This window comes from Echiichthys vipera (genome assembly GCF_963691815.1).
Source record: "Echiichthys vipera genome assembly, chromosome: 5".
Classification (NCBI taxonomy): domain Eukaryota; kingdom Metazoa; phylum Chordata; class Actinopteri; order Perciformes; family Trachinidae; genus Echiichthys; species Echiichthys vipera.
In genome coordinates, this window is record NC_139830.1 from 15,967,909 (window position 1) to 15,984,378 (window position 16,470).

Genomic DNA, 16,470 nt, shown 5'->3' on the forward strand with positions numbered 1-16,470 from the left:
CACACGCACACGCACACGCACACGCACACGCACACACACACACACACACACACACACACACACACACACACACACACACACACAGTCACTAAGTCCATCAGCTGGAAAAGGCCAATAGAAACAATCTATGTATTTAACTGCCTCCCTTTTCTCTAAAGGACAATCAGTGTGACCTTCACAAAAGACAGTCAAAGACAGAGAGAAAGCAGTGGACAGATCAGCATGTTGTAAGACAAGGTGATGGTGTGAGTTAGCGGTAGGAAACAAAGACAACATGTGTGTGGCTCCTTGAGGAGCAAACACAGGGCATGTGTTCAATCAGAGGCAACAGAAAGCATTCATTAAACCAATTACCAGCAAATCCTGTGGCGCAGAGCCACAGTCTCATTTTCATTACAGCTCGAGTGAGGATTCACACCTCCACCTCACATGGTGTCTCTCCTCCCATCCCCTTTCAATCCGTCTCTGCCATCTCCTGTTTCATTCATTTATTTGCTCGACCCAAGTTTGTCAATCCCCAACACCACAACGGCAGTCTCTGCAGACATGAGCACTTTGTGAATCTATTTTACCTCTTGCTGCATTCAGGTACACATTCATCTTACTCACCTTCATTTTACCATAATGGCATTGACGGGGGAAAAAACCTTGGTGATTTGTATGCTCTGACCTTGGGGGATTTACACTGCTCCTCTAATGGCTGGCAAAACTCTGAAACCCTGGAGCTTATTAAAATCTGTGAAAAATGCAAAGTTGTTCTGTAAAAGGCCTGTATTCACCTGTGCTGTGGTGTGCTTGCCTGATATCAAACAAAATTGTCAACTAGTTAAACTCCATTTACATCTTCAGTCTTGTGCTGTATGACATCTTTATAATTCACATGCAAAACGCAATACATCTTTGCTGATTATATGGTTAGAATTATGTGACTATTGTGGCACAACATGGGCAGAACCATCAGCAAAACAATTTTTCTTTCCTTATCATTTACAAGTTATCATTTCATTTGTGCAGCTGGTGCAGAAACAGTTTTCAATGTCAATAACAAACAGAGCAGTTGCTTTCTGTGTTGGCACAGGAGATAACGCTGAGATAAATCAAGATCAAGATAATATGCACAATGTGTTGTTCAAAATCTCAACCTTGTCACTTCTGTGAGACCAGGACCCTTTACTATGGAGCCAGTTCAACCCAGGGTTTCCCAATGAAGACATGAGCATGTTCATACTAAATGTTGGGGTTTGCAGTGACCAATCACAAACAAGGACAGATCTACTGGCAGCAGAGCAAAAAGCAAACTATAATATATTAGACAAATACCAAGACGTTAAACACATAATCCAAGCTAAGGGCAACACAGTTGCTAAATGCATGAAGGACAGCTGGCAAAACAAAAACAAACACCCACTGTGTGAATGCATAAAAGAATAGGCTTATACAGTAATATCACTGTATAATGGTAAGTAGCAGAACGCACCGCTACAAATGGAACAGTGCATTGGATGCACTTACAAAAGAAGAAGAATATATTCTCGCTCAGTTAGCCACCGTCTTAATTACTGTGTTTAAATGAAGAGAGTGCATTGACATCTAAACCACATACTGTATTTCAAAAAACTATTTATCTGTTTTAAGTCTTCCTATTAACACTATAAAAATCCAAACCATTTCAGATTAAAACGTTTCGAGAGTGTGTGAGTGCCAGAGTTTTGTTTCTTTTAATATAAATAACTGATATCTGTATTCCATCAAATTAATGTGTTGCTTTATGTATAAAGTTTTTTTTTAAATATATATGCCGTGTATGACAAGTATATATATATATAATGCGTTAGTTCTTCAATCAGGCTCTGTTGTAGGTTGATATCTGTAGACAAAAGCACAATGAAATAATACAGAACACGGCACTGAAAGTCAGTCTCTCCGTCGACGATCTATCTTTCATATTTACGTACGCATATCACTGTGTCCTCCCCTCTCACAATCTCTAAATCTTCTATTAATGATTATTGGCCAGTAGATGGTGCTTTTTACGGGTTGATTTCTTATCTGGGACATAATCTGCTCCGGAGCAGACAAGAGAAGGTTATTTAAGGGCTGGGTGGGTTCTGAGACCACACTGCCACACTTGTTTGAAATTATTCTACAGATTTGTGTTAGATGACATGTTGTTTAAAACCGCTGAGTTATGTCTACATGTACATGCCATGCATCCTAATTATATGTTTCTATCTGACCTTTACAGATCATCATATCTCGTTTGGAACTGTATGGTATAGCTACTTACCTGAGAGATCATGTGAAACCAGAATATGAGGCAAACTGTTTAAATATATAGAGGAAAACGAGGCTGTATTTTTCATTATCCTGTATTTACTTATGTTTGCTATAAATAGGATCCTGACGGGAGGCTTAAAATAATTTCCTCCTTACAAGCAGGCACATTAATAATGTCAGCTAACTCATGCACTTATGTTCATTATTCTCAGTTATGGTATTCATAGCACTTTTTTCATTTTTATTCTTTTATTCTTTATTGTACAGAAGAATCATCCATTCATCTGCTCTTTTCTTTTTATTAGTTTGTTACTATATTTAATAGATTATAAGAATTTTAAGAACTTGAGGTCATGCTGCCTGCTGTGTTCCAGCTAAGTAGAGTGTTTTATTGATATTAGTCAGAAAAAAAGTGATTTAGCAGCAATGTTAACAACTAACCCATGAGGCTCATTGAGAAATAAAATGATGACAATTCAAAACACTCCGTTTTGGTCATTTGCATTCAAAGTTTGTCATCTACCTCATTATGTAAACATTACCAACCCTGTCTTGAAGGCTGTAGAGAAATAATATCCCTTATCATGATTATCAACTTCCTTTGATTATAAATATTATAGAAGTATGGCATCTAATTTAGCCTTGATACATTTTCGGTGTGTGCAATCCACGTCACTGGAATGAGTTTTCTGATTGCATGCCAGAAAGCCTTTGGGAATACTCATGTTGTTTGGCGACCCATACGAGGGGCCAACTGTGAGAGGATCAGTGATGGAACTCTGATAGAGAAAAAAAGTAAACAAAGCTTTCCAATCTTAGTCATAGTTTGTTTCCAGGCTAAATTGCCAAAATTCTCATGAGATTACAACCCATTCATGTTGATCAGTGGCTGCATTGGGAAGTCGTTTAACCACTCTACTAACACTGATGATGAATTCTGATGTGAGATATAAAAAAAAAAAAAAGGAAGCGAGCGCCCAGAATCAAAGATTTCCTTTGAGAGTGTATGATCAAAAAGATCTTGCCTCCCTTTTCCTCTGGTGTACTTGTTGAGAAAAACAGCACCTTGTTCGCACAAATAGACTAAAGCTACCCCCCCCCCCCCACCCGAACAACACGCTCCGCACTCGGCTGATGACGGCCTCAAGAAACAGAGAGGGAGAAAATGTGGACATACTGTGGCACAACCAAAAAAAAGGGACCTGGGAAATACAGTGTTCAGCAATCAGCATACACAATCAGTTGTCAGAGCCTGTGGAGGTGCTGGGAGGTGGGAGTCTGCGGCTTGGTTGGGCTCAGCAAGTGTCACCAGGGGTCTGAGCATGGGGGTGACTGAGAGGGCAATAGGATGGGGTGGTGCTGTGACTCCTGCTCGGGAACAGGGTAGAGAGTGAGGGGAGAGGGAAATGAGGGAGATGAGGGAGCTGTGATCAGGAAGGGAGAAGAAGCATATGCTGGCGGGGGAGGAACTGGCCCTTTGGTGGCCCTGCCGTCAACTCTCTTTGAGCTGGGAGGGGGAGAAAATAGAGGTGCCCTTTCTGTGAGTCACTCCAACACACAGGAAGGAAGATACATCAGCTAATGTAAGCAGGAAAGCACGCTCGAGACACACTGTGACATTCATCAAAGAAACTGAAAACGTTCAATACGGTAATTATCTTTTTTGTAATACCTTTTAGTATTGATTTGTGCAATAAAAAAGGGAGGCTACTCGTTATATTGCACAACTAGGATGAAACGATGACAACAGAGTGTCTAAAAGTTGGAGAGACACCAACAGACAACTAATTAAATCGCTGAAATATTAATCAGAGTGCAACACACTAGCCATTAATCTGACGGCCAAGAAAGAACATCAATAATCCTAGATGTCATTTCCCTTGGAGCGCATTTTGTAATAATTCTATAGGTTATGCAAACTCTAATGTGAAGGAACCCCTAACCATCGCATTAATCCTGATGAAGCAACAGCATTGGGCCACTGCATAAAACCTCATTAAGCACGCAGCACAACCCGATAATCTATTAGACTCATAAGCTTTTATCATAGAGAGAGGAAGCTGCAAATACCAAAATGTGTTTGTACACAATAATAGACAGACATTGTTGTAAATTGATGTTTCTCATTTGCAGTGTTATTAATTTGGTATTTACACTGCATTTACAACAAATAATAACTAGTGTGCAGTACAACCCCTGATTCTATGAAATGAGTACTGCACGCTATTTATTTTACTGAGGAACAGACAGGCAGGAGGAAGAATATGGTATGATAGGAGAGAGGGGAATAAGAAGAGCAAAAGTAAAAGACTGAGAGAAATAGAAAGATGCAGGGGAATGTCAATCACTTACTGAGTAGGTGCGGTGAGGCTGGCGAATGGAAAGGGAATCAATGAGAAAGTATGAGGAGCAGCCAGCTAGGGAGCCAGAACATAAGGCAGAGTGAACAAGAGAAAGAGACAGCAACTGAGAGACAGAAAAGACAGAGAGAGATGGAGAGAGAGAGTTTATTCGAGTATAAAATAAAGAGAATGAGCGAGAGAGCGAGGATATAGAGAGAGACAGGCAGGGAGAGCGACAACAAGTGGAACGACGTACCCTGTGAGGGATTACCCAGGGTTCATATTGCAACCTGGAATTACACCACAAGGAAAAGATTAGGGATGCTGCTCATTGAAGCGTCAGGATTGGCGGATTTTTCTGTCAGAAAAATGCCATATCCAATAGGGTGTGGCGAGACTGCGCCGTGACAGACGCATCCATCAAATATGAGTGAAGCAATAGCTACCATTATCAAGCATAATGTCATACAGCCCACTTACATCAAGGCTAGAGCATTCAGGTGTCACAGCAGTGCAAATGAGCCTGAGGTGGAAATTAGTGTGTGTGTGTGTGTGTGTGTGTGTGTGTTTCTGGCTGTATGCATGCATGCGTGTTCATGGCCGTGTGTATTGCAGTCGCAAAATATCCTCCTAGGCCTCTGGGAGTGGACTTTTATTGCTCTTATAGCTGCGTAATGCCATTTCAATTTGATGAAAATTTGCTGAAGTAGATGCAGTTTTTACCCATGAGTGAACATTACCACCAGCTGAATCACCAGCAGCCAGCGCCCAGTTAAAACTACGCAGAGGACAGTTATATTTATATCACATTGTTCAAAAGATGAGCAAAGGCATTGTTTCAGTGTGTGTGTAACTGTTATGTATGTTTTCTCGATAGAATAGTGGGTGGGAAATATGGGCTCTCTTTTTACAGAAACTCTCTCTGGTATGACTCATCATCAAAAGGAATGAGACTAATCAGGGTGGCGCTGTAGGCAAACAGGGGCTAGACAGACACGGGTGGTGGTGTAGGTGGTTGAGGAGCTAAAAAGAAGCCAGAGCAATATTCGTGCTATTATTTCTTGCTGGTCAAGAAGTCTGTCATCTCTTGCAATGGAGGAAAGTAAGCGTGGAAAAAGTTGACCTGGTTTCACTTGCTAAAAAATGTTTCATAAAAGTCTAAACTGTGATTTATGCTGTGTTTGTTACTTCGTTCCACACACACATACACAGGCACACAGTTATTTTAGATCTGGTAATTCATTCCCAAGCTATTCAGCACACTCATTATTTGGCATTATGGTGAATAATAGCGCTGCATGTTCAATCCCCGTAATGAGAGTCAAACTCCGGGTTGAGGAGAAGGTCTTTTGGCTGTCAGTACAGATCTTCAAAGCAGCGCTGCATGTTCTCCGAGAGCTGCGTCCCCTGTAGAGCACACAGCAAAGAATGGATGCCCTCCCAGCCACAGTCCCTACTCAGCCTACTAATGTCTTCATCTCTGGGTCTATGTAAATCATAAATAAGTCATAGAGTGTGGTCTATACCTACTCTGTAAAGTGTCCTGAGATAACTTTTGTTATGGTTTGGCACTATAAATAAAATTGAAATGAATTGAATTGAATCTCTAGAGACCATGTTAGTGGAGACAGAGCAAGGCCTTTATCCTAACTCGCACATTACCTAGGACCTTATTATATTATATTTTTTAGGGGTTGGATGGTGATGGTGGTGGTGGTGGTGTGTGTGTGTGTGTGTGTGTGGGGGGGGTCCTTATCTGAATCGAGAGTCTAAGGATAAAGAGCGTTGTATGCTTTACAGACTGTAGAACCATGAGCCAGAAGACTGTCTGTCATCAGCAGCGTAAAAAATTGTCACCACAAATGTAAAGTCCACTGTATCATAGCAGTTGTCATGACGGATTTTGAAAGTTGGTATAAGTTGGAGGATGAGGAGGAGCAAAGCCGTCTGTTTTGCATCTGTAAACATGTTAAATAAATAGCACATATAAGTAAGTTGGCAATTAAATATAAATATCCCCTGTGCCACATTGGCAAGCAAATATATAGGGATTGTGTTTGTTGTATATATAATGATGCAATTTCATCTGCCCATCATAAAGTTATTATTATCTTATGTTGTAGTTGACATCACACAATGTCACTCTTATTTTGCACTAGCTGTAGATTAAGTATGTATTGTTATAACCTGATCATAATGCTTTGTTCTAATTTAAGTACCTTTTAGTTGTTAGTAATTAAATAAGCTAATTTTAACCTTTAGCCTCTTTGCTATTGCTTAGCAAATTATTCAAAGACAACTGAGAATGAGAGACAACGTGATAATAAACACTGCATCAAGAATGGTGCTTTTCAGTGACTGGCCACAGGAAGTGAAAATTACATTTTCTGTGACAATACTTTGACTAGTGTGGACTTAGTGGCAGAGTAGCTAAAATAAAGTATTTAGCGTTAGTATCAAACTAACTAGTTTTAACACATCTTAAAGTGTAGACTTTGCACCATAACTAAGTTGGTGCAACAGGCTGCTGATCCTACCTGAGGAGGCCGTGAAAACTTGTTGCTTGACGATAGAGTTTTATGTGCTTGTTGCTTGAAATGTATCTTTATTATCTTTAATATCTTTTTAATGTGTCCATACATTTTGATTTTTACTCCCCTGTATATATTTGAGGCACGCTTTTGTTGACCTTTGTTAAATTACAAAATAATAATAATAAAATGATGATCACAAAGAATGCGATATAAAATGGGGAACACTTTAACAAGAGTGCTGGGAGCCTACCTTCTGTGAACCCAAGAGAGAACAAATAAAAATATACCTATGAGTCTATAATGCATCTTTGGTTGATCATTAGGTGCAATATATCAGAAGTCTTGGTAGGATTTCAAGGGTGTACTGTGAAGTCTGATAAAAACAGAGACACTGAGGCAAACTTCCAGGCACACAGGCACTGAGGCACTCACGCACAAATACATAAATTTGCATGTACATGCATATTACACACATATACACACTCAAACACTTGCACACACACCCAGCCAAGCAACCCATACACATTCTCACCCAGCCTTGAAATCCGTTAAGACTGGGGGATCTTGCAAAACAGCTCATCCATCCTGCTTTTGATCTATTCCCCATCTCCATCCTGCAAAGTGCAAACTGAGAAAAACAAAAGAGGAAAGGGGACTGCTGTACGTCTCTGAGAGACCAAACAAAAGAGAGAGACAAACGGAGGATGGCGGTGCGAGTAGACTAGTGATGTGAGTCTCTGCCTTGACAAATTCGATATGCATTTCAATATGTAGTCACAGATTTAGCACAGGGAAGATAACTTTGAGCAGATTGGTGATGATTAGGTAGAATTGCATTCATTTTCTTATCTTATCTCATGCAAGGTTATTGGATATAATTCAGTATGCTTTGCTTTTAACTGGTACCACAAAATGTGTGTGACACACCCACACTACATCTAACACGTGTAACACTGACGTGTTTCGTATGCACTCAGGAGTCTTAATATTTCCTCCAAGGTTTTGAGTGAAACTCAGTCAAGATGCAATAAAGAAAAGTGAAATGCAGAGAGGTCCTGAGGGAGAATATGTCAAAAGATGACTAATATGTCTTGTAAGCAACGCAGTCCAGCTTTCCCCCAGTCCCACACATTTAAATCAACAGCCGTATCGTGCAGCTGACACAGACTCCACCACTGTTAAATCCCTGCTGGAAATGAGCGTGTCAGCGTGTGTGAGTCTGAGAGAAAAAAAACACCAAGTCAGAAAGTATTAGCTTGCACAGAATATTCATGTTGGTTTACACATGATCTTATCTTTAGTATCACATCCCAGACATTCTAATTATACTTCAAGAGCAATACATTCAATTACATCTATCACCTGTGATTAGTTTTCATCCAAATCTGAGTAAATTAAATGAAAATGTAGTAAGAAGAAATCTAATAAAAGTCATTAGTCTTTTGCTAGCAGACAAGTTGTTTCTTCTCAGAATTCATAGCTTCTCTGACCTCCAGCGCTGTCTGCAGCACTAAGGACATTTAAGTCATAATAGAGACAGCTTTGTGTGCAATAAACCGGAGGTGACAAAGCCGCTCATAAACTGATCCGCCGCTTTGCAACTGAGCATTACTGACATTAGCAAGAGGGCATGTTGCTCTAACTAGACTTTATGTGAGTTCCCTGCATAAAAAAACTTGTTCTAAATAAGGTTTACATAGCGATACGATAAATAAGAAAAGAAAAATCAGTGTATGTTGGAAGGAGAGTATCACTAACACCATAGAGATGAAAGCAACTTAAAAGAAGGCGCTTCCTAAGGGAGGACTGAAAATAAAAAATTAAGCGAGAAGGCAAAAGGTTGCTTGGGGAAGTGATAGAAAAGACGATACTTAATTCACACTTTTATTTGAGCTTCCAGGCATTTGTTTCCAAAGTCTTAAATTCCCTGCTGGAAGAGCACACAGCACCTTCAGTCTCCACAATGAAATGAGCAGAAATCGGTGATGGCACATAAACAAGGTAAAAGAGAAACTGTGTTTAATGGATGATCCTCAGGAGTTAACGTGGTCTGACATGCTCTGGTTCCAATGGCTAGGAACATGAACTACACTAAAACACACACACCACCTATGTTAGTATGGCAGTGGTAAAAAAAAAAACCCCATACTGGAACACTCAGTCCTGATGTGCTTCTGGATGTTGTTAGCAGGATATTGATAACAACAGATAAGACACTGCACAAAATAAAACACTATATTAAGAACAAAGGAAGACGAGAAGTATCTTTCCAGAAGGCTCTGAAGTCCCTTGATGTGATCCTCAGAGATGCTACTGCAACTTTTCAGGGACATTTTTATTTTACACTGAAATAATAGACTCACACTGGCAAATAAGCACTGCAATGATACCACTACTATTTTTCCTCTGCCGGTAAATAGCACTCCTTGTCTCCAAATAGTCGATATGGTATACTGCTAGAGTTGCAGCGATATACCGGTTTTACGATATACCATGGTATGAAAATTGACGGTTCTTTTACCTTGTACATTTGCTTATCTACAGTATTGATATAAATATTCTATTTGTTTTCAAAAGGTACACTTTTTATACATTCTTCCATTAAATAACACGTTTTCAAGGTTCAATCATAAGACAGCATTTATTCAACCAAAAAAACTACAGTTTTCATTCTTTTAAGGGTTATTGTATAATCCCTAATGATCATAATAATAATAATTGTCTAATACTTTCATATCTTCTTATTGTACTGTGAAAATCGTAAACCGTTGCAACCCCACCATCGGGGGCGTTTCCTTCAGGGATTTTAAATTTTATTGGCATTTTATCAATTTTCCAGGACAATTTTTGAGCTCTTATTAAATCCTAACCCCGATAAAGACATGATTCATGGCAGAACTCAATGTGCAGGATTTATGTAAAACACCGGCACACCCTGTTTTAGGAGGCAATCTTGAGCACCTTTACATCTGACTTAAATAGCGAATTCTTGCAAGTTAACTTAGTGTAATTATTGTTTGCAATTACACAGCTGCAACACAGACTCTTACTAACTCTCCTTCTAATACAAACTCTCACCGTCTGACAGGCTCCCCTGCTCTCTCTCTCTCTCTCTCTCTCTCACTCACACACACACTCACACACACACACACACACACACACACACACACACACACACAGTCAAGGATTAAAAATATTTTTTAACTGCACAGCTGGAGGAGATCAGAGGCCTCGCCTCAGTCTCTAAACCTACTCTAACCTTAGTGGCAGTAGCTCAAGCACCAGCTTTTTCCTATTAGACCCTGTACGTCCATCAGACCTGGTAAAGATGTACTCATCTCTGCTGGAGCCCGGGGCAGAGAAAGAGATCCAAGCCATGTCGTGGTGTGCTGAGCTACACCGGGCTTCTATGATAATGTCCTTCAAGGAAGGAAAAAGGGTGGAGGCAGTCTTGAATGTGTCAACTTGCTGTGCACCACCTCACACCTCTCATCTCCATACACTTTCCGCGTTTTCCCCCTCTAACTCGCTGTACCTGTCCCCTCCCTCCCTCCCTCCTGCCCTCACATTGCAGCAGCGTAGAGAAATTGAATTGAGTGCATCTGCATCCGCAACAGGGGGGGCAGCTAGAGCAGCAGTGTTCTCAGAGATGGGGTGGGAGCAAAGAAGGGGAGGGGAAGGAAAAAGCAGATTGCCGTAATAAACATAGAAGCAGCGCTGACAGGAAATAAATAAATCCAATCCAAAAGAGAAAGAAATCGAACGAGCACATTCACCCTTTAACTGAAAGAAGTCGTGTGTAAATAACACAGCTCAAATCATTTCTTGCAAATTGAAGTGGTGCCCATGCAATTTGTGTGTGTGTGTCTGAGAGTGTGCGAGCATGTGTCTGTCTGTGTGTCTAAGATATTCCAGGCACTCAGTGTTCCCTTAGATATGGGGAAGCAGATGGATATAACTACACCACCGCCGTTGCTTAGCTCCACCTCCGAAGACCTTGACACAAGGACATGTGGAGACTAAAGTTTATGTGTATATATATATATAAAAAGACTGTAAATACTCAAATGATAATTCAAGAAATTGGAAAGAGTGTACTAGGGCATATCTGGGCGATTTAAGAGTTTATAGACCATCTCTTCATAAAGATTCACCATGGGGATAGACAAATGCACACGAATGAGAGCAAAGGACTAAAATGTGTGGGAGGAAGACACCATTAAAAAATCAATATCCAGGGTTGAAGAAAGTGTACTGGCACCAAGGATCCTGTTGTTATTTACACCAGATGAGCAAATGGTTTGAGCTACGGCTGCTGAATAGATGTAGTAAAGAAATAAGGCACAATAATCAAAATGTTGTAGTCTTGAATATGGCTAGACTATTCTCTAACTGAGTTACTGTGAAAAACCGAATCAGTTCTTTGTATGTAGGCAAATAATTTTTAATTATGTGGCAAATGTAATCTACACTAATAAAACGGAATGAGTCGGGACACTTGCTTTCTATGCCAGTAAATCTGACAGGGGTTGCTTGAGCAGCTTGCACATTCGCCTAGGGAGGGATTTCTATTATTTCAGTGGACATACTGTGATGGAAAAAACTCAATAGAAAAAAACCTACAATTTCAAGTTATGTTGATCGGATTACTGTACAGTTTTCAGAGGATGCAGACTTTGAAGATGGCATAAAACATAGTGGAAAAATGTGCACCTTAAGGTAAAACCACAGTAAGTCCCAGTAATTTAGGATTCTTTACTTCTTCAACCTTTGTTTTACAGCTATAGTATGGCAGTTCCACTTACTTTAAACTCTGGCATCAACCTTGCAGGCTTCATAAAAACACATTATGAGTTTGCTAGAATGTCGGAGCCAAATCTATTCTTGAGCATTGAATTTTGCAAAGCACTAGTGGACTCAATAATGAGAACAATTTGCTTTGAGTCATGCTGGAGTTGGCCTTTGGCCTTTTCCACTTCTGGCCAGTGTGTCCAGCTGTGACCTACTCATAACCTGGTCTATAGCCTCTTCCAGTCCCTCCAAATTCTCGTTCTTCTCTCTCTTTCAGGTGGTTTATATACAGCAAGAAACACTCCCGCTTTGCGTCCGCTTACAGAAAACATTTTCTTATATATACTGTAGATACAAAGGTGCTGCCTCGATCAACTAATCATTCAATGGGAGGACTTTGGAAGTCAGTTTGACAAGAGATTCAGGCATTTGCTTCAAAAGTCAGAGAATAACAATAAAGAATTTTGAAAATTACAAAATAATTCAATATGATGATTAAATTAAACATCATCAACCCCCATTAGCATTAACTTTTAGTAATTTATAGTTCCTTTAATATCTAAATAAATAAATACCATAGGTGCCTATGCATCAGTAAGTATATATATTCTAGAAACTAGGAATAAGACAGTGCAGAGTGCAGAGATTTATATATCAAAGCTGTGATTAGGTGCCTCCATTATACAAGTTAATTAGTAATTCTCTTCTCCCCAGGAGTTGGCAAAGAATTTTTGCAGTCTCCCTCAATGCACAGAGCCGAATATGTGCAAGCAGTATGTGCAAACACACAAAACATACATGTACACATGAACGTTGAATTACACTGCAGCTTACGTAGCACCCTCTCTTCTGCACTCTCACACACGGTCACACAACAGCCCCTAACACTGTAACAGGCAACAGCTTGCCTACCCTGAAAACTGCAATAATTACTCATTTTACAGCTTCCTCCAATTACCAGGCGAGCTACTGTCAATGAGCTCCATGCAGAAAATGAGGGCCAGTCCACTGAGGCCAGCGGGGCTGCAGAGAGGCTGGACTGCTCTGTCAGTATGGTGTGTGTGTGAGTGTGTGTGTGCTGTGGTGCGGTTGGCTGGAAGGCTGCAGTGATTGTTTTGGAAAAGACTTGTGCTTCTGCTAAACATGCATAGATGGCTTGTTGTGCGCGATTCTGTGCAGAGCCAAAAAGCAGGCAGCGGGGGCTGGCACCAACCCCATCAGTGCTCACACATAAGAGCTGAAAAACACAACACACACACACACACACACACACACACACACACACACACACACACACACACACACACACACACACACACACACACACACACACACACACACACACACACACACACACACACACACACACACACACACACACACAGATGACCACACAGAGGCATGCAGCAGCACATACATAGTGTGAACTGAAGTCCGAAAGAGCAGCGAGCGGTCCTACGCCTGCCACAGGCCAGTATCACAATACAGTGATACTCATAGTTCTGATCCCTCAAACAGACAAGCGCTGTAATCCGTTCGAGCAACAAGAATGTGAGTTAGGAAACTGCTCCTTCTTTTGATGTTCCTGAAAAGGAGCATGCAGTCTGTGCTTTCAGAGGAACAGTTTGAGTTATATTATCCATCTGTATATATCTGATATTATACTGTTTTACAGCATACCCCTGGTGTTCACACCATCTGGTGAATATACACTTAGAAACACATTCACATTTGCACACACAAGCCAAGATAGTTCTTCATATTAGTTTCCTTTATCTAGCTCATTACACTGGCTTCTGAATAACCACATCAAAGGATATGGAGGATTACAGCCTTTTCTTATAATATGTTTCGTCATTCCAACAAGAAATAGGAGTGAAGGTCAATGTTACTGCCTTAAGCGGTAGATGTGGTGACAGGTAAAAAAGTGCACGTATGGTAAAAAAAAAAAAAAAGAGCCCCAGCTGGCATTTGACATGCAGAAATATCGTTTTGCTGTTTCTGGTTTTATTGCTTCGGCTTTGCCTCTTTTCTTTTTGTCCTATTTTTCTCTTGCACGCCCTTTCTGTCTCATTTACTTTCCGCCTGTCATCCTCTTCCCTCATTTATCTTATCCCTCTCTGTCCGCCTCCACCTGCCTCTCTTGCCTCCTCTGTGGATTGTTGTTGGTAACAGGTGACAGTGGTGCCGTGGCTAGAGCACGGACAATGCAATGCCAACTTCTTACACCATCATCATTGGCCTATCTAGCTGCCAGCACAGCAGCAGCTGGGAAATTTACTTTGTCTGCCAAAACAGAACAAATAAAGATTATTGTGTAATGCAGCCACATCATATACAGGAAGTAAAGGAAGCTAACTGAACTGTCACCTAAAATGGTTGTTTTCAAGCTTCAAATGCTCACTGGAATTTTACCTTTATATTATGCTGTATAGTTATTGTGCACAGGGGTCATTTTCAGATGATATTATAGCATAGCTCTCACTGTGCTGAATTTTGCATCAGACCACACTTGGTCAAAAAATACCTTTCAGTAATTCAGTGATGAATAATTCAAACAAAAGAAATAAAAAGAACAGTCTCTAGTTTTCTGATTTAAAGTTCTGAATGCAGAGCATTAATAATACATTTGAGCACCCACAAAAATGTTACAATCACCATTTCGGTCAGGTAAACCCCTTTTCTGTCAAAGGTATTAATACATAAAAATGTGCTCTTTATTTATTTAGAGTATTTATTTATTTTAAACAATATCCTTGCTGCCAAGTTCTAAAGAACAGAACTAGAGCAAACTCGCTGTTAGACAGTGTTACGGATATGCAGGTTTGGAGGTTTGTTGTATAAATACTGTACATCAAAAATGTATTTTTCCAAACCCTTAGCATTCAAGCACAACCAGTGATTCCTATTCTGGTCAGAGCTGATAGTTGAATTAATGATGCAAAGGCAAAGCATATCTAATAACTGCTGCTCATTATTCATTAGGTTATAAAGTAATGCCACATGAACCTAAAGACCTAAAGAAAACAACATGTAATGATGATCCCCAAAGCAATTTAGGTCAAAAGCAACTGGACTTGGTTATTTGTCTAGGAAGACGTTTCACTTCTCATCCAAGAGGCTTCAACTATCTGGTGTGGAGATCCAGATATTTAACCTTTCACAAGGCCGAAGGTGTCACTTGAACCCTTTGGGCGTCGTTGGAGTGACAGTCGTTGGTGGGAAGTTGGTTTTGACTTCGAAGTCGAAACCGTTGTGTACATGAACTGATGAATCCTCTTGGTTAAGAAGTGAAACGTCTTCCTAGACAAATAACCAAGTCCAGTTGCTTTTGACTGAAATTGCTTTGGGGATAACGATGACCTGGACAAATGAGAACATTCACAGGCTTATGTAATGATGAATAAATATAGACAGAGAGACAGACGGGGACAGGCAGATAAAACAGAGGAAGGCGGAGCAGAAGAGCAGAAGGAAACTGTTCTAATGTGTGAAAATGTCTGCTGGAGAAATTCAATTTGAAACAGCGATCGGCTGGAGACTGTTGAACCCTCCGGGGAGCTGATGGTCACACGAGAGGTGATCTAAAGCGTAACCACAGAGCACAGGATGAGGGGATGGTGGGTGCTAGTGACTGAAGGAAAGACAGACAGTGGAAGTGAGGTAGAGAAATGGAGGTCAGCGGCTATGTACAGCATGCCTCATTACTCTCTAACTCCAGGAAATGTTGAATGGGAGTTAATGGAAGGTGTTCCTTTCTCATGTGCATTTACCGGCTAGTTAGAGCATTTTAGACTAGTATGCTGCTACTCTATTTTAACCAAACAAAATATGGGAAATATCAACTTGTCATGTCTTGATTTGAACATATTCTACTGTGTGTATGTGTGTGTGTGTGTTTGTGTGTGTGTGTGTGTGTGTGTGTGCATGTGCGTGTGCGTGTGTGTTTGTGTGTGTGTCAATGAGCCACCTTCTTTATCTCTGCCAAGGCCTTGATACCTGTCTGCCTGGCTGAAGCAGCCCCAACTCAACAGCATGTGGGAGATGTAGTCAACTAAACAAACACCCCCACCCTGTCCCCTGTCTAACACCTTGCCTCTTCATATTAACATAACTGGCAGGGCTGCTTTATACTACTTCTGGTTGAAATCATCACATTAGGCCTGATAGCATTATCCTTCTGCTTGACTGGCCCGGTGCCAGTATAAAGAGGGGACACGGGAGACACAGACAAGGTTAATAAAGGCAGATGGGCTGCTGTCTGACTCTTACGGGTTGCTTAGGTAAGATTTTTTCTCACAGTCCACTCAGAACTCAGTCCACCCTTTCATGGAGATCTTCCCAACCCAAAGGTTCAAATGTTTTTTGAACACAGGTTTGAAACTAAGGTATTCCTCTATGTTCTGTCTTGTCTATGTCTGTGTCTTGTTTGTATGTCATAATAGTATAACAGCAACTACTTAAAATACTGCAGCTAAGAAAGCACAAATATGGCTATCTGTTGCAGCAGAGTGGTAACTTGTTGG

At 40.6% G+C, this 16,470-nt stretch overlaps 1 protein-coding gene across 1 annotated transcript in view; it reads right to left on the reverse strand.

Moving 5' to 3' along the window:
* The window catches only part of grik4 (glutamate receptor, ionotropic, kainate 4), a gene marked incomplete at its 3' end in the record, with an annotated part of 235,141 nt that overhangs the window by 29,941 nt on the left and 188,730 nt on the right, over window positions 1-16,470 (reverse strand). The gene's annotated exons all lie outside the window — the stretch shown is intronic.